Source organism: Lichenostomus cassidix, chromosome 4 (genome assembly GCF_008360975.1).
Source record: "Lichenostomus cassidix isolate B80296 chromosome 4, HeHo_3.0, whole genome shotgun sequence".
NCBI lineage: Eukaryota > Metazoa > Chordata > Aves > Passeriformes > Meliphagidae > Lichenostomus > Lichenostomus cassidix.
Window position 1 is genome coordinate 52746477 of NC_139484.1, and position 19241 is coordinate 52765717.

The window sequence follows — 19241 nt, forward strand, 5'->3', positions numbered from 1 at the left end:
GAGAGGGTTTGGGGTTTTGAGTTGTGGGCTTTTCACCCCTCAGTAGAAGATTGCAATATCTCTTTACATGGCCATAACAGTGGAAAGGAAAAAGACAATTAAAATTTCAAACATGCAAAAGGCTAATTTAATTCCTGATTGAGCCTGAAAAAATTAAATTCTCGCTTTAAACACTCATCTTTTCCCATTTATTTGTAAGAGGGTAAGAATAGCTCCATGAATGCAAGTGCATAGGGATGGAACCCTGGATCTTGAAGCTGAAGAGGCCAATTTTGTTATTCACTTCATTGCTTCAAAGCAGAGTAAGCTGTACCTGTATTGTTTCTCTGGCATGAAGTTATTCTGTCAAGTACTGATTATCACAAGATCTTGGTCCAAAGCAGCTGGAGATCCTTTTTAAATTTACCAAACTACACTGATCTGAACACTCTCTGATAACCTCCAGGATAATTAAATACCTTCTCTGATCTTCCTTTAGTTGTTTTTTTTCCCCTACTAACAAACACTGAGTTTCCTTATGAAACAAAACAAACCAACCAACCAAAAAGAACCCTCAAATAAATCAGAGAAAGGAATGGAAGATATCTTTGTTTTGGTGTAGTGGTTTGAGACGGACCAAACACTAGGCACCCACCACAGCTGCTCACTCATTCCCCCCGCCACAGCTTGGCAGAGGAGAGAAAAAAAATTAACAAAGGGTTCATGATTTGAGATATGGATCTGGAGAAAACACTTCAAAAGCAAAACAGGCTCAACTTAAAGTTACAAAGTGAATTTATTACTAACAGAGTCAGAGGAGGAAAATGAGAAGTAAAAATAAGTCCTTAAAACACCATTCTTCCCCCCAGCCCCTCTCCCCTTCCTACCAACAGTGCAGGGGAATGGGTGTGGCGGTTTAGGACAGTTCATCACCAAGATCTTCTGCTGCTGCTTAGGGAGAGGAGTCCTTCCCCTGCTGCACCGTGGGGTTCCTGCCATGGGAGAGAGTTCTCTGTGAACTTCTGTGACATGGGTCCATCTCACGAGCAGCAGTTCTCTCAAAACTGCTGCAACATGAGTTCCTCCCACAGACAGACAGTTCTCCCAGAAACCGCTGTGGTGTGGGGCCCTTGTCCACGGGGTGCAGTGCTCCAAGGACAGGATGCTCTAGCCTGGAAGCAGGGGCATCCTCTCGCCATCAGGTCTCCCACTGGACCCCAGGCTACTCCAGGCATCCACCCTCTCCAGCGTGGGCATCTCCCCACGGGCTGTGAGTGGATCTCTGCATCCCCCATGGGCCCCATGGGCTGTAGGGGCACAGCTGCTTCACCATGGTCCTCACCACAGCCTGCAGAGGAATCTCTGCTCCAGCACCTGGTGCACCTCTTTCCCCTCCTTCTTCACCGGCCTTGGTGTCTCCATGTTGTTTGCCTCACATGCTCTGACCTCCTCCTCCTCTCTGGCTAGAAAAAAATTGTGCCCCCTCTTTATTTTTATTTTCTTCTTAAATATGTCATCACAGAGGTGTAACCCACATCTCTAATTGGCCCAGGCTCGGCCAGCAGCATGTCCATCATCTTCAGAGCCATCAGGGATTGGCTCTGCTGCACATGGTAGAAGCTTCTAGAAGCTTCTCAAAGAAGCCACCTCTGGGCCCCGCCCCCCCCCAGTACCAAAAACCAGGCCAAGCAAAAGTAACACATTTGGGAAAACACAGAAGAAATATCTTCAAAATAGTCCATTGATCTACACTCCCGTGCAAATATCCAGCAGCCAATTTCCATTTTCAGCATCACTGCCACTTCCCCAAGTACTATTATTAATTACACAATCTCAGAGTGTTGAAATATTGGCAGTATATTAAGAAAATGATGCTTAATTCAACCTACTAACTACATCTCCAGGCAGCAGCAATGTTAGGCACAATTCACCCTCTCTTCAATTCTGTCCATGGCTGCAACAGGGTCAGTAAAATAAAAAAGATCATTTTACTGGCTCCACTATTGGTACTTTCTTTTGCTGCATTGCCCAAACCCCATGCTGCTTGTTTCTGGAAGATTTTGAAGACCATGGCTGTCTATAGTCACTGGGGACAAGACAAGACTTAAAAGGCTGGGCAGGGGTTCAAAGGAAGCACATGAAGCAGAACAAGCTTATCCCCATCCTCTGTTCCTTGCTTTGAGAAGGACAGTCTTGTCCATTTAAATTGTATCTGTTTACTCCAGAAGCTGATTCCAGCAAGATCAGTAAGAATAGCTTGGTGGCATATTCATCCCTGTTTTGCCAAGCTTGCATGTTCTGGAATTAAAGTTGTACTATTTAAGTAAGGTTAAAAAGACAACTGTTGAGATATTAACCATGTTAAAGGGGATCACACATTGATCAGGACCAAATGCTTAGCAACTTGCTGAACAGCTTATGGTTTTCAGACATCTCTCCCATATGATTTTTCTAAAAAAAAATCTCTTGGCTGTTTAATTTCAGTCATATTTTACAAAAGAAGAGTTTTGCAGTGTAAAGAATGTTATGTAAATCACTAGAAATTATTAAATAGAAATATCACAAACTTCTCCACAAAGATGTTACAAAGTTAAGCAAAACAATTAAGATACAGATAAGGATCACTGAAGCCAAATGAGGCAAGTTCTTTAAGGCAATCTCTTCAGAACAATGCTTCTATAAAATACTTTTCAAATTTTACAAGTTATAGGTACCTTGTAGATTAAATTGTTCAATATTTTTCATTAAAATTCATTTTCCCTTGTGTATTCTTAGCTGTAGAGTAGATGCGTTGGTGATCTTATTGCTAAGCACAATTAAGGCTGCTCAGACAACCATAGTTTTTATGTTTCTTATGTCTTGGTTGTGTAACTCCTCAGTACTTAATTTCTTGTAACACAGATCTTTTGGACATAGAACACAGAGCAAGTTCTCCCCTTCTGAGAAATTCATAGTCTAATGCAGTCATAGATGTGTTACACAGGAACAAATTTGTATATGTAGGAACTACATATCTCTTGTAAAAAGATCAATGATGGAAGCCTTTATGAAATTATATACATTTCAAGCAGTATAGAAAAGACTTTTTTTGACCTCAGTGTTAGCCCAAGGGCCATTTCAGGTAGGAGGCGAACCTGTAATAGTCAAATATTTCTTAGGTGTTCGTTTACAAAACATCTTAATATTTGCTCTCACTGTTCTCAAATGCTTTTTTCTCTACTTCTCTGCCTTTTCTCTGGAAGACAGACACATACACTCTTACCAAGCAACATCACAACAGTATACCCATTTAAGAAATGCTCTGAAGGTACGTTTGTGCTGGGAAGTCCCACCTTTTCAGTGAGATCCTTTATTGTTTTCACTTTCCAGTTCCACAAATACTTTAGCTGTACACATGAATATTTATTGGTAATGACTATCAGATTTACTAGATTTCACACAATTTATAAACAGACAAGTCTCTCTCCACACAAGAAAAGATAGTTCATTTCAATCACACAACGGACTTGAAAATATTGAAAAGATGACGGCTGGATTTTATTGCCCTTAGGAAAGTTTGCTGGCATTTAATTACAGAGTCTCATTGGGTGAATCTTAAAAAGGCTCAACATACAGCTAAAAGCCCTGGAGCAGAGATAGACATATTTTTAAATCTTTTCAATATTAAGTATTTTGAAGGAATTATTCCTCATGTAATGCAGACAGACAGAAGGTACTGTCTAAAACTGCAGAGAGGCCTCCCAGCACCTCAGAACTTGGCAGCTCCCATGCTATCATGCTCTCAGCAGATTCTCCTTCCCTCCTAAAACTCTGTACCTGATTAAGGCAGACAGTGTTCTGAGGCACAGTGGGTACAGCTGTTTTTCCTGAATAAAGTTTTCCCCTTCCAAAAGTACCACTAAAGTAAACAATATATTTTCAACTACATACATTGAAGACATAAGTTGTATTGATTCCATCTTGACTATTTCACAAGAAACCTATTGCTGTAGGTCTACAGGCACTGGGAGAGAATGCAATTAATTGCTTCACCTCACTTGTGCATAATTGTGCAATAAAAATCATTTAGGTGCCAACAAAACTGCTCTTTTTTGTTTCTCTGTGTATGTGATTTCTTGACTGTTGCACAGCATAAATGACATGAACCAACCAAAGACACAGTGTGGAGGACAACTACACAGCATGTGATTTTTGTGCTGTTGTTCCCAGCTGTCTATTTGCAGTTTTCATTTGCACTGATGCTTACTACTAAAGCAGACACTTATGCTTGAAGCAGCATTTTTATGGGCTTCATCTATGTACCCTCTGAACCAGAAATCATGTAGAGTTTTTATGGAAAAGATAATTCTTAGCCTATAGCTAGGAATGGTCATACTAAGATGCACTTTCCTAAATATTACTGTTTGTCAATGGTAAGGGAAAGAAACATTAAATGAACTGATTTGTACTGGTTTGGCCATAATGATTAATTTCTTGCTTGACAGAACACTGTGATTATAGGGCCAAATGCAGAAGATGTTTATCTTTTATCTTTTTATTTCACTTTCCTTCAGGCCACTTGAGCTTTATTTACTGGGTTTGTTAACCACCATGGGGTTTCTTCTGCAAAGCATTGTTTTGATGATCTCATGACAAGTGAATGACAGCAGACACCATTAGATGAACAACAGTTCCACATAAGCAAGGACTTCAGGAGTTACCCAGCAATGTAAAGTCTAATAAACAGGATTAATCAAAACACATAGGTGAATTTCCTTTCATTTTACCTGTGCAGAATGCTAAAATTATTAGGTTTAAATTAATACCACTTGAACATCTCCTGCAGAGGCATCTCTGTGTACAAGGGGCTCAGCAGTAAAGTACATTTAAGAGCTTGTTGTCCTCAGTCACAATCACAATTTTCTTTCAGTGCCCCATAGCACACAAGTTATCCAGGCCATGTGGATAACAACTTTGGAGTTCTGCAGTAAAATTGTACCAGTAACTGATCTGGGACAAAATAATTCAGCATTTTCCTGTTCCAATAAAAAGGATAATCCTAAAGCATCCAGTTGTGTGATTTTGAAGCAGTAGAGGTAGGAATTGGAAAGCCTTTAAGTGTCTTTAAGTCTTCAAGCTCCTGAAGCACCTATATCCAAGACCTACAACTTAATCATCCCCTCTGTAAAGCAGTCATGAGAAATTAAAAGAAATCATCCTGCCAACAGCCAAGAAGCAAATCTTCAAATAAGAACAACTTCAGCAAATGGATAAATACAAATCTTTCTCCTTTTTTTTTCTGATAAAAACACTTTTTTCAAACTAGAAATCTATCATTTGCATTTCCTATGTTGCTTTGTAAACGATTACCCTCTGCTAATAGTCACAGTGGTTTTGTGTTGTTGAGGGGTTTTTTTCTGGTTTTCTGAAAGGTCATAAATGAGATACTACAAACATAAACGAGATCTCTCACATTTAACTCTCTCTAGATATGCCTGTACTTCCCCTGCTCTTCATAATATTTGAACCCTACTGTCTGTATTCAGCTATATATAATCGAAGATAATTATGTTCCTTCAAGTATTGTGAAAATCAGCGGTTAGAGAGAAGGGTAGGGCATAAATTGCTGTCCTGCTGAGAGAAAGACAAACAGATTTCAGCCCGTGTACACTCCATTTGGCAGCAGCTTTCTAGCGAGTCAGCAAGTGCACCCTTGCTGGCTGATCAGCACACAGTTCCAGTCTAGGTATAGCATTGCTGTCTCTTGCTGGTAAGGGATGTCATGGATGACATGAAAGAGAACTCAGCTGGAAAAGGTTAGAGACAAAAGACACAAATTATAAGAAAAAAAGACTCATTAGTTCTGCTTTTCATGGTGTAGCCAATAATCTTGGACTATATGAATTATGTCATGCAAGTATGTCTCATACAAGCATATATTTTCTAGAAGATTAATTATTTGGCAGAGTGCAAGTTATGTGGCAGAAAAGAAATGTTAGCATTAGGAAGACTTAAACTTTTCAGCCATAGCAAAGTTACATTGTAGAATATGATTAAGTCAGATGCTTTGTCCTGTTTCTCCTGCTTTTTTGCCTTTTTTCCTGACTTGGAAAGTTCTGCTCTTTGCTCGGCTGCTGCTGCATTTTTATTCTCTCAGACATTTTGTAGGTCACAAGGGTATCGTTCTGACTGAGATGTGGTCAGAGAGAATAAGAAAAATCGATTTTGGAAAACCTCTGTTAGAACTCTTTCATGAACATTTTGTTATATCCATTGTGAGCTTTTAAAAGACTGAACCTGTGAATTTGCTATTGCCATGTCTTTCTATGATTTTTGCAGGCTTATGAGCTGAGAAAGAGCAGTACAGCATAGAAAACACCCCAGTCTTCATGTGCACTGGGACAGATTCCCTTTTGTATTAGAGTGTAATTTAATATTCTGTGCACAGGCATGCAGAATTTCTTGCTGGGCACTGAATTATGCAGAGAACTGTAGATCTGCAAACAGGAAGCTAAGCTTAGAAAAGATAATGTATTAAAAGTGCCAGTGAAAAGCTGTTCTGCTTTCTATGTTCTTTAACTCCCCCTAAAAGTCCTCTGTCCTTTACTAGATCTACAGGAAGATATTTGGCACAGATATGTTGAAAGGTAAAGTTTTTTCAAAGACTTGAAAACTACTGGTCCTATCTTTCTGCCAAGCTTTTATATGTTCCCTTCACCATAACACCTTGGAATTTCCACTGATCAGGTCTCTGAAAAATCAATGCAGAAGATGAATTAAGTATATCTGAGTGTGTGTAAGACTGAAAAGCCTTTTTATTCACAATCTCGGCACTGTTTTTTAGTTTTGTTCAACAGCAGCAGAGTGAGGTGAAAAAAAGTGAGGACTTGTGATTAGATAAACTCCTTTTAATTTTCCCTTTCTGTCTTAGCCAGATGGAAACACATGGACAATTGGTTTACAGAGATCTTTATCCTCTCTCCTTCATTAGCACCACAGGGAAGTTTCTGTAGTGGCTAATGCACTTACTGACATGGTTTCAACAATTTAATCACCCAGAAGCCTCTCTGTAAGGTCAATGTTCTCTACATTTGTTCCAACTCATTTACTGAGTAGAAAGGTGAACTTTTTCATTCCAGGTATGTCATTATGGAAATCATGTTAATGAATCAAGACACTGGAGGGCATATGTATCTCTGTTAGCACAAGATTAATGGAGACTTTATCAAGCAAGATTCAGTCTTAGATTCTTCTGGTAAATCCAGGTCTGAAGTCTAATCATCCATAAATCGTCTGGACTTTATACTGGCATAGCAGCTTCCATCTCAGAGAAACTCAAAGCATTTTGCAAACATCAATACAGCACACCCAAGGAACAATTCTTCTATTACTGAAACACAATAACCTGAGGGCACAACGAAGCTGTAGCACACAGCACTGACTAGTAACCTGGGATGAATTTCAGCACACACATACTATAAATCCAGCTCCTGAAAGAAAAAACCTTTTGCTCAATGAATGGCAAGCAATTTTTTTCCTGTTTATAGATCATATGCATATGCTACTTATATTTGGGTTTAAGCTTACTGGTATAGAACCTTACTTAATTTTTTATGACTGTAGAGTGAACTGAACAACAAAGTTTGTATGTTGTCAAAACGCAAATATTCACTTAATATTCCCTAAAATTCTGCTGCAGAAATAATTCTCTGATTACAAAAAAAAGTAATTAAATGTGATTTGTGGTTTAATCTTCTTTCTTGCTCATGAAAGCTTCCAGACATCAAATGGAACAGTAAAAAAGGGAGACTGAAAAGAGTAAAAAATAGCAATCTAGAATTAGTGGAAAGGTATGTTACTAATTATTCTCCTACTACATATGAGAATACTACTTGTTGTTCATTCATTATTCAAATGCCTAAAAAAGAGAAAGAGAAGTGCAGGTGCACTGAATATAGAAATTATTCACAGCTGAAAAGGATGGATAATTTCTTCACTTCCAAGGTAGCTTCAGGTCATAATGTGATTTGGGGCTCTATATCCAGCTCTATTTTAGAGAACAATTTGAATACATTTGCAATTAACAGAAAGCCCTATTCTGAAAAGACATGTTTCTCTAGTACAACCTAATCTTACTTTTTAATTATAGAATTCAACACAGTGCTATTTGGAATAAACCTTGATTCTTTTCATTGCTTTACCACTATATTACAGAAACTGGTAAAATCAGACTGACACCTGTTGAGAGCTCATGCTTTTAGGAGAAAAACACATACTGTTGACCTTTTCATTTTAAATCTTTTTTCAGTAATAGACATATAATCAGTTTCAAAAGCTTTCTATATTCAGAAATTCCACTACTTTCAGTATTTTTTTTTTTAGTTTAAAAGCTTTGATCACAGACAAGATTTAGAGTTTTCCTATTTTCTGTAAGATCAAATAATGCAAAATAATCAGACAGATCAATATAAAAATGTAGGCAACATCCAAAGGGCAGCCCAGATTTCACATTCATCCTAGATGTGTTTATGTATGACTTTAACACTGTCTTTGGAGAGGGACAAAATATTTTGATCTTTTCATGTAGTACAACATAACACCAGATGAAGTGGACCTCATGAAAGAAATAAGCAGCCTCTCCTAATAAAAATTATTGCATCAATGTTTAAATATATAACTATTAAAATAGAGGTTAACAATAAAGTGATTTAATTTCTCTAATCCTGAATATGTGATAACTCTGGAAAATGGAAAAGAAAATGATAAGGTATATACCTTGATCTGTCATATAGGCAGATCTGCACATACCTCTGTCCTTTGGGATCAGTGACAAACACTCAGATTGTACTCTACACATATTCCAGCCAAGGCTATCCTAAAAATGCCAGGAAGACTATGTACCATTGTAGGATGTACAGTATTTTCCACAGAACTGTCTGCTCTTATTCCTCTTACAGGAATTCAACCTGCTTTTCTCCACAGTAGCAGTGATGTACTGACTGGTGAAGAATATATATTTTAGCAGGTTGCCAGGACTCAGGATGAACCAGTGCCTCTGCATCTTAGCAATCATAGACCCTTTGTTCCTGTGCTGAGTTATGTGAATCATGCACATACAGAAGCAGAATAATCTATTCTTGCCAGGAGGACATGAGTAATCCAGTTAGTTGCACATACAGCAGTATAATGAAAAGAGGGAATCCTAGGGTGAATGTCAATGAAAGGTTAAATCTGACTAGTCTGACATGCTTTGTACAGGAGAAGTGAGTTTGCTTGAAGTACAACAAGCTCATGTTCAGTGCTTTGTCTTCATGTATGTAATGCAGTGAAAACACAGTTGGGATGGGCTCATCTCTCCTCTCTATGACACAGCTTCCCAGACCTGATACACAACAGCCAGATCCCACTAGAGACAATGGATTTGCATCAGCATTCTTAAAAATTTATTTTCTCTCCAGTCTGAATCTTTTCAGGTGTCAGGCAGCCCATACAAAATTCTTTAGAGATGGAGATGCTGGAGTCAGAGGTGGAATCACCTCTCTGGGTTTGAACCGAGACTTGTTTCATCATGGTTTGGTACATGGTTATGTGAACCAATATAGATCAAAGCCTCATTTCCACTAAAATTCTACAGTAAAATCTCAAGTACGCATGTACTGGGAACTATGTTAATAGATTTTGCCTTTGTTGATAAAATAAACTCATTTTCCTTGCTGGTAGGGCAGTTTCCCCACTCAGCTGAAAGCTCCTGAGAACCATCTCTGTGGGTATAAAGATTTGTGCTTCTTGGATAAGAAAAGCTGTGCAAAAAACATTCAGAATTTTCCTCCTACACTTTGTTCAATCTCCTGCCTTTCAGAGTAGGTGATATGCATGACCAGGGAAAAGTCCAAGAACAGAGTCAGCATATATTTTAATTCTCAAAAATACCTTTTCCACCCTTCAAACTTGTGGCTCATCCTGGGCTATAGGTGTTCTTCACACATTTAGTAGCTCCCACCCTGGCTATTCATGCAATTTTCCCAGTCTCCCTTGCTCCTAAGTAAACATTAATAGCTATTATACAGCAGAGCGAAGATTGCTATAGCTTAATGAGCTTATTTTTACAAAAAGAGAAATTGCACCTGCCAGTTAAGATGGCCTCTTGCTCCCAACTCTGCATCGTATCTTTCAGTTATCCAGTCTTGAATTCTCTGAAGTTATGATCGGAGGCAGTGGTGAAGAGTGCAAGAATAGAGACAGGATGTCTTTCTTCTGCATCTGTCAGCACCTAGAGAAAAAAACAAAAAGCAATTTTATATTCAAATGCAAAGAAGGAGAATGAACTAGTGAGTACTGGATCACCTTTAATCTGTTTCTTGATAATTTGTATGAGGAAGGAAGGTAAAAATATCTGTCTGCACTGCTTTAGAACTCATGTCTTCTGTTTAAATATAAAGTGAGTCAAAAATTATCATTTTCTATTCTGCTCTATGCTTTGCATTTGTGAAAATCATGATTATTCATTTCTATTGGTGCTCTGTACCCATTTTCTTCACTGCAAGATAAAGTAACTCTCAGCTGTGCATTGCTGTGATAATTGAGGTAGATTGTGAGTGATTTGATAGATATGACAGAAGTAACCTTCAGATTACTCTCTTTTCTGATAGGTACAACAAATTTCCACACAAGCTGCTTTTGCTAGGGGTTATTAAAAGGGCACTCTTCCCACCTTGCCAAGGGGGAGCTCACAGACCAAAGTATTATTAATGCCCACCTCACTGCCTAGTGTTACAGATTATCAAAAAGTGCAGAGGTGCATGGCTTATCAAAGAAAATGTAGCCCTCCAGTGATGGGAAGAGACAGGGACTTTCATGGACAGTGACCGCAAATACAAACTGAAAAAGAGGAGCCTGGGTCAGAAAAATACTGCTGTATCCATGTTATGAGTAAGGCAGTAATCTACAGATCAGTACCTTTTTGGACTCAGGTGTTTAATAAGCTTGAAAAGCACTGCAGAAGAGAAAAACCTCTGACTGACATCCAGGGAACTTGGGTCTGTTTTTGTACAGAAAGAGATGTGATACTGCAAAAGACTCAATGCAAAAATGCTTGGGTTTGCATGAGGTTCTCAGATTCAGCTATAACGTACAAGCAAGAACTCTGGGCATCTTAGTCAAAAGAAAATCTAATTTGTGGGCTAGAATTAAAGTTCTATATATGAGACAGCAGTTGGGCAAGGAGGAGGAAGGAAGAGAAAAGAGCAGGCAGGCGTTATGCCTTATCAGCCATGATAACTTCAATTCACTTTTATTCAGGGAATAAGGAATATATCATACAATGGACTGAGAAATTTTGCAGGGGACCTTTCAAGGGCTTTGTGGCAGAGTAAAGCCACAGACTCTGAGTGTTCTTTTTTTTTTTTTTCCTTTACATTAAATCAGTACAGTTCTTGCTAAGAAATATACAGGCTTACAGCAACAGTATTTGTTCTACAGCAACTGTTCCATGGATTTACAGCATAGGATTAAGTGCAACAGCATGAAAGGAGTCAGATTGATCCTGTATTACAGACAGTGAATGCATGTGGGGTGTTTTTGTTGTTTTTTCCCTTATAAAGGAAATGTTCCTAATGTCAGCAATTTATCAGTTTGCAACTCTCACCTGCTTTCTTTTCTCATCGGTTTTAATTCAAAACAGGCATATGAAAATTTATGTACAGAGTTATATTCTGAAGAGAATCAATTGCTTCATAAAAGTAATCATCAAGATTTTTTTTCTCCTGAACCTAAATCCTACTGCTTTTTTAACGTATTTAAGAACACTGAAATTTGACTCAATCAGTAGGTGAATCTCAGACTCACTGAGAAGTTTTAAAATAATAATGGGAATTATCCTGTAAATAGTTTATAACAGATACCAAATATAACCTTATATTTATGCATTTTCAATTTAGTTATTTTACTATATTATACATATTTTCATGTTTTATAGAAAGTAGCTGTTGTTATGATTCCAAATAGCATAAGACTTGCCACATCTTCAGTCTATTTTCCTCTTGCCAGTGATAAAAAAAAGCTTTTCATGAGCATTTTGAAGAAAAATATGATCAGGAATTTGCTCCAGTAGTCTTCAGAAATCTCTGTATACCTCAGAATGTATGCTAACAACCTCTTAGATCCTCATATTTTCAGAAATGTGAAATTCCACAGACGTTTTTTTTTTTAGTTTCCATAAGTAGTTAGTGTTGATTTGAGAATGGAGATAAAAACATAAACTCAGATATCAAATTATTCTCATACAAAATAAAAGGAAGCTGCATATATCCCTCCATCCCTCCTGAGTACCAAAAAGCCATGTGAATTTCCCAGTCACTTTCTTCTTAATAAACCGTTCTAAATGGATTTCCACTTGCCAACAATATTTCTCTGTGTCTATCTTTAATTCCTTCTTTTTTGAACCACTCATTCTTTTCCTTCGTCATACTCTCTCCACTGAGCAGGTTCTACCCCGATATGTCTCATTAATTTTGAATAGTCTCTGTTAGCTTGCACCTCTTCAGTTCTGCTCACCAGCATCCCCATATCCCATTACTTCAGCTTGTTGCCATGATGCAGGATGGCACTGAAGCTTTTTGGTCTCCACCATTATCCTCTGACTCTGGTCGCTCAGCTGGAATTCATTATTGCTTCAATACACAAACACTCATCCCTAAGCTCCTCATGCTTAAGGGAGATCTGGATACACTTCAGATGTGGCATAACTTTGAAGAAGGGCAGAGCTCCTTTCCAAAATCTATGCTGTTACCTAGGAGAAACTAGGAGACTGCGAGAATGATTTAGTAACTTAACACAAACCTGAGCAGCACAAAGACACACGTGCTCATTATGGAAAAAATATCTCCCTCAGTAGACTTGCTTAAAGCAAGCTCTTTGGCATTGAGACTGTTTCTTCTTCTATGTTTATGAAAGGATTGTACAATGGGGAGCCAGACTTCATGGGCACCATGGGACATCACTACGACATAGAAAATCAGCATCTGAAGAAAAGAGCTACTCTCATGTCAGCTGTGTGAGAATCATTGCCCCCAAATTTAGTTTCAGTCATCAAATCAGTCTCTTCCTCCTACTTGTTGATATGTATTGGACTGAAAAGAAAGCATTTTTGTTCCCAAATGAGACTGGATTAAGAAAAGCAGGTGTATTAGACACTGTATCTTCCCCTTTTCCACACTTTGGCTATTCAACTCATTTTCAATTCTGATAATTAACAGAGCTAACCTCCAGTCAGTACTCTTTTTTCCGGTTAATTGTTATATCTGGCACACTACTCATTGTTTCTGTGCCAATCACAAAAGAATTGCTTTGCTTCTTCTCTGCCCTGTGCCTTACTCATTTCGATGATAGAGGGTTTTGTAAAGGTCCACTGTGCCAGACTTCCCTTGCTGCTGGCAGACACCTCTCTGCAGCTCCCTCCATTTTGTTGCTCTGCCTCCAGAGGTATGGACAGGAGGCTGAGCTCTTTCCAAAGCAACTCAATGAGCTTAGTTGAAGTGAGGAAAAAAAAAATAGCAATTGGCATGAAAGGCAGGCAGGCTGACAGAAGCTTTTAAATATTATGGTGTTAGAAAGCACACAGGAGTTATAGACAGGAAGAAAATGGAAGAGAGAAAAATATTGGACAGGAGAAAGCCAAACATAAAAGACAATGAAGTGGTCAAGTGACAACTTCAGCACGCTAGGAATGGTCTATTGTATTAGTCCCCAGAAATCTTCCTTACATGTAGACAGAAAATACTGTCCACTGAATGGCAAGACACTTGTTTCCCTTGTCTTCTGTTTTCTGCCTCATTCTTGTCTGTCATTTCTTTTTTCCTTCTAGTTCTTTGAATTACTTCTTTGCCCTATAGATTTTTCAGTTGGACTTTGAAGCAGCAATGGAGAAGTAATCAGAAAAGAGAGCAAACACATTTCTCTAGATCTGATATACTATTTTGTTGCACTCTCATAATAAGCTTTTTTTAATAGCACATTATTATACATATATGCACTTTATATATATATTTATACATATATATATACACATATACATACATATACATATGTGTATGACCCTGGTATCTTCAGGTCACTTGTGTCCATAAGTGTTATTAACAGTTCTCACAGTCTCATCATCATTCTTGTCATATATAATGCTTTTCTTGAAGCCCCATCTCTCATAATCATATCATTATGTGACAATCTCAAGTTATATTCTTTGAAGAATAAATGAAGGGTGGGATACATCTCACCTAATTTAATATGAGTAGAATGTAGACACCTACATCTCAGCTAACTCCCTAGGCTGACTTCATAGTCAATGAGGAGAATTAGGCAATTTTAAAGGTTGGTTCCTCTGATCTATTTTAGAAGTCTATTTTAGGATGAGATATGCTGCACCCAAGAAGTGCCTTGCTATTTCTCCCCACTGATAGCAAGGAAGCTCAGGATGAATAGCTGAGCTGTAGATTATGACATTTGGGCAGATGAAATTTTTTTCACATCTGGGACTTGTGGAAAAAAAATCAGAATGCAATGTCTAATATGGATAACTTTCTAATTTCTATAATGTTAGTATGCAAATAATAACCCCAAATATTGTATTTAAAAGTACTTATGCTACAAGAATTTCAAGCTTTCATTTTTTTAGTCTACTTGATGAGCAGGCTAGTTTTCATTTTTTTATTATATTTGAGTACCTATGAGTACTGCTTTAAAAATACCATTTCCCCTTCTCTTAAAATATTTGTCTCTCACTTCACCCACGTTGCAGATCTCTCACTTTCTATGCCTTATTTTCGTTTTCTGGGATTCACTGTATTGACTTCTGCAAGGGTATGTGAAAGGCAAGAACATACAAGGATATCTGATCAATGACCTTTGCAATGTAAAAGGAGATAGTAAGTGAAGGGGGAAGGGTTAAAAAGAAAGACAAACAAGGTAGACAAAGAATAGATAATAAAGACAATGGCAAAGACCAGAAGTCTACAGGTAATAATTGTTGGACGTTTAAGAAACTTCAAGCACAATTTTGGAGAGGATCAGCCTGTGATTATAACTGACAAGAGGGAAATATGGTTACTCAAGACATTTCTGTGTCTATGTGAATGCTGCAAGGACTAAGGTGCCATTTCTGAGGTAAAAAGAGTGGGGATTTGGACAAGGAGGTGTGGACAGCCTTGCCTGACCTGCTTACTCACTGGAGCCAGCAGGGTCTCTGTTCCACCCACTGGATTGAGTGGGGGTCTTGAACCTGGCCACTTCAGTAGGAATGGTGTGTGCCCCCAAAAACAGCTCCTAGCAGGTGAGGCAGGCGAGAGTGAGGAGTGTGAGGGATCCAACCCTGGCAGCTGGGATGAGACCATGGATCTCAGCCTGTGTGCCTGGTGCCAGCTCTGGGCAGGGGCAAGGCTCTGTATCTCCCCCAAATCAGTGTGTGGGGTGTGTGGGGTCACTAGCAAAGCTCACACAGGACCAGCACATGAGCGAGGGACCTGTAGGGAGTGTCAGGGGCACAGGATCAGGGCAGGGGTGGCAGCTGGACAAGGACAAGTGAACCTACAAGTGAACCTACAAGTGCTTGTGAGTCCAGCTCCAGTGCATGTGTGCTTCCACTAGTGACCTTTAGAAAACTTCAGAAAATAACTGAGATTTTTATAACTTGCCTAAAATAAAAAAAAAGCCCTCCTTCTCTTTTCTTTTAGCCAGAGTTTGAGCTTTTCTTCTCTTGTTTATGCACTATATCTGGCTGCATTTGACACACCTTGTAAAACGTATCCCAAACAGAGCTGTGTGCAACTTGGCAGTTTCACTTCCCAGGGGCTCATGCAATTACAGTCTGTCAAACATATATCACTTAGCTAAGCAACAACTAAGGAGAGCAATAATAACCTAAAAATTTTTCATGGGAAGGTATTGCAGAAGGAGAGGCACTATTCCAAGTGACAAAAAGGGATTGTAGCTCCAGGAAGAATAATGAGATAAAATTAAGAAGGGTGTTTGTTTTGATTATTTTGCTAAATATCAGGAGGGAAAATCATTCTGAGTAGGGAATTATTCACCTTGTTACTCCTCTAAGAGAAATATTAGAAGCTCTGTCACTTGGAAAATGCATTGGCAACCGGACAAAGGGGGGAAAAAAAGAATAATCCACAGGATAAAAAGACAATAAGTTTGGGGGAGAGCTGAATGCTTTTTCAGGCTTTTTAAAATTGTTTTAGCCTCTGCAGCATATTTTGTGAATGCGTGAGCAGCTTCTCACAAGCTAGTGAATTTGTGATTTTTAACAGAATCCTAGACTAATAAATAGTAAAAACCAGCAACTGCAAATAATTTGAATATTTTATTGTCTGATTTAGATTGCAAGGGAGAATTTTAGGTTTATCATAGTAATGAAATGACTGGAGAAAGACAGTGATAGGAAGGAATGTGGTGGAGGGATGTTAATCCCATGCTGAATAATAAATATTATTCATGCTGAATTCATAGCAAAGGCTGGACAACAGTATGAGAAGTGGGAGTAATACTGCAAAGGAGCCCCAGAGCAAAGCTGTGGGGAAGCACCTATCCACACTCTGGACAAAGTCACCATCTTCCTGACTGATGAACAAAAGTGTTCTTGTAGACTGAGCACTGCTGGTCCAATGTCTCATGGGCAGGGTTGTAAGCAGAGCCCCCATGTCCTCTTTTGTTACACCAGGCAATTCTGGCTTTTTTTTTTTTTTTTTTTTTTGACAGAAAAGAATGTGAAACTATGTTCTTTGTTGTCTTTGAGTATTCACTCACTGTTTACCAGATTCTCAACAGATTAAACACTCCTGTATTTTCTTTTGAGTTGGTGTTTGTAGTACAGCTTCACTCTATTTTCTGGCTTCTGAGAAAACAAAATCTATACTTGTTTTTCTTTTCTTCTTATTTTTTCTGGGTCTATGCTAAACAGATCACTGTTCAACAGTTTGACTATGAACAAAAGAGTAAGAAATTACCGTATTTTCATCTCAAAATGAAAATAATAAATAGTCTGCAAAGGGCGAAGGTTGACTGTTTCTTGCAGAATCTAATTTGCTAAGCATTGCAAATTAGACTAAGAAAACTGATTATGTCTGAGGTTTTTACCTCATTCTCTACTCTGCTATTCCATAAATGGTTGCAGGATAAACCTATTCAATTAAGATAAGGTACTGTATATTGTTCAGAAAATATATTATGCCTTTTTGAAAGTAAGTTTCTGTTTTCTCATCTCTTTTTTGAAGTTTTCTTTCTTAAGGAAAAAGACTCTGATTTCTGTATTCTCATTTAACTAAAAGTACATTTTGTGATCTGAAATAAAAAGTCTGCATGAAAAACATTGCAACATTTAAAATATTATGCATTGGTTTACTGACCCCTGTCTTCAATAGTAAGACATATGCCATATTTCTAGTGACAGTGTTAAATCTGTGATATATTGAGATCTTACTATACAAAAACATATTTTATTATATTGTACATATTCTATTTTATCTTACCTTTCTATCTATAATTTTATAATAATTATAATAATGCAGTGGGTTGAGGAGGGGTGGAACAGGCCTCTCTGTTTACCGAAAGTGTCTCTAAGGCTGTCGAGAGATCACTGCAGCCAGCACTGCTCTGGTGCTGTACAGAAAGGCCCTTCTCACACCCGAGCTGGTGTAAGGCACAGACTCTCACTCACCCAGAGAGCTGGATAGCTCATGCATTACCAGAGACAAAGAATCCAGAGGCTCAATCAGCTGGATGTTCCAGATGTTTATTCCGGAGGGTTCCAGCGTGAAAGAGGAAGAGAAGCCCCAGGTGTCCCTAGATATAGGGATCACCTGGGGTCAGGGGAGAGGAGGCAGGGGGAACACCACAACCAATGGGGAGAGGGGAGGGATGGAGTCAGGGGTTAGGTTACAGACAGGGAGATTTACATAATTTGGGGAGGGACTTATAATGTTACTTCAACTGGGATGTTTCCCACCAGTGAAACCCTGCTGTACTGGAACCACTTGGCTCCCCAGCAGTTCCTGAGGTGGTATCACCCACCCCCACACTATAATAATTATATAGCAATTCCATTTCAAAAGAAAACAAAACCATGTTTAGAAAAGAACCTTATCCTGGAAGGACCAAGCATCCATGTGTTTGATTTTCAGGTGTTCAGTCCTACAGGTGAAATTTGGAGTCCCAGCCCAGTTATAATAATTCTTAGAAAGTACAGTGCTTGGGAATAGCATCCATTCAAAAACCCACCATGTTAAAAACAATCATAAACACTGAAATGAAAAAAAAAAAAATGTATGTAGAATCAGACCTTGCTTGTGGTGATAAACACCTCTTTGGTGTTATAAACACCAAAGTGTTTATAACAAGTCTTGCTTGTTGTCATAAACATCTCTGTCAGTGGTTACACAGCTCTGGTATATCTATCTGAAAGTAGAGTTTACTGGGTGTAGAGTTTACAGTAGAGCCCAATGTCTTTTCAGTGAAATCTCAAGCAAGTCTTAACCCTGGCTAGGAAAAATTTATAATGTTATCAGTGTTTTTCATTAAGCAAACAAGCAACATGTAAGGGAAGTTACTCCTTTTTCTTTCTCTTTTCCTTTCTTTTTTTTTCTTTTCCCCTCCCTCTTGTCTCTCTCATTTTTTAAGAATGCAAACCCTAAATGGGATTTGTTGCAAACTCTTCCTGGGTTCTAGTTCCTCCTTGCACATCTGCCTATGTATTCTGCATTATAAAGACAGTGATAAAATATAGGAAAACTGTAGATGCATGTTTTCTGCCTTACAGCTGAAAACTGACAGGGCTAGGCCACTGATTCCAGCACCTTGAACCCTGCATAGCAGGACAGCTTCAACAAAGATTCCTTGCTGGAATCTACAAGCATGTTTCAGTTTCAAGATCTATAGTTTCAGTGATAGACTAGCAATGATTACAGCTGTAATACTCACCAAGCTGAATTCGGGCTAATGTTCCGAGTGCTAAAACTGGTACAATAACAAGAAAGATTATTTTCTCCTTGCTGTTACAACCCTTCATTCCTGGGGAGAGAGAGAAGGCAAAGGTTGCTTTCCTGATCAGGCATCCCAGAAGCAATATATTGTCTGTTACTAGAGGTTAAGATTAACTTGAAAATTAACAGCAGGAAGCCCCAAGCTCTCAGTCACAAAAGAGATATAGAATTATCCTCCAGGAAATAAATCCTTCCACACACACACAAAAAAAAAAAAAAAAAAAAAAAAAAAAGCACCATCCTGCATCT

The 19241-nt window shown here is 38.4% G+C and overlaps 1 long non-coding RNA gene across 1 annotated transcript; it reads right to left on the reverse strand.

Annotated features, from left to right (window-relative positions):
* Positions 1-3001: 3001 nt before the first annotated feature.
* LOC146438484 (uncharacterized) lies at positions 3002-19037 on the reverse strand. Its single transcript, XR_014851793.1, has 4 exons — positions 18931-19037; positions 10083-10228; positions 9889-9996; positions 3002-7767 (listed from the first exon to the last, which is right to left on the reverse strand). It is a non-coding gene; the product is annotated as an uncharacterized LOC146438484 (long non-coding RNA).
* Between the last annotated feature and the right edge of the window lie 204 nt (positions 19038-19241).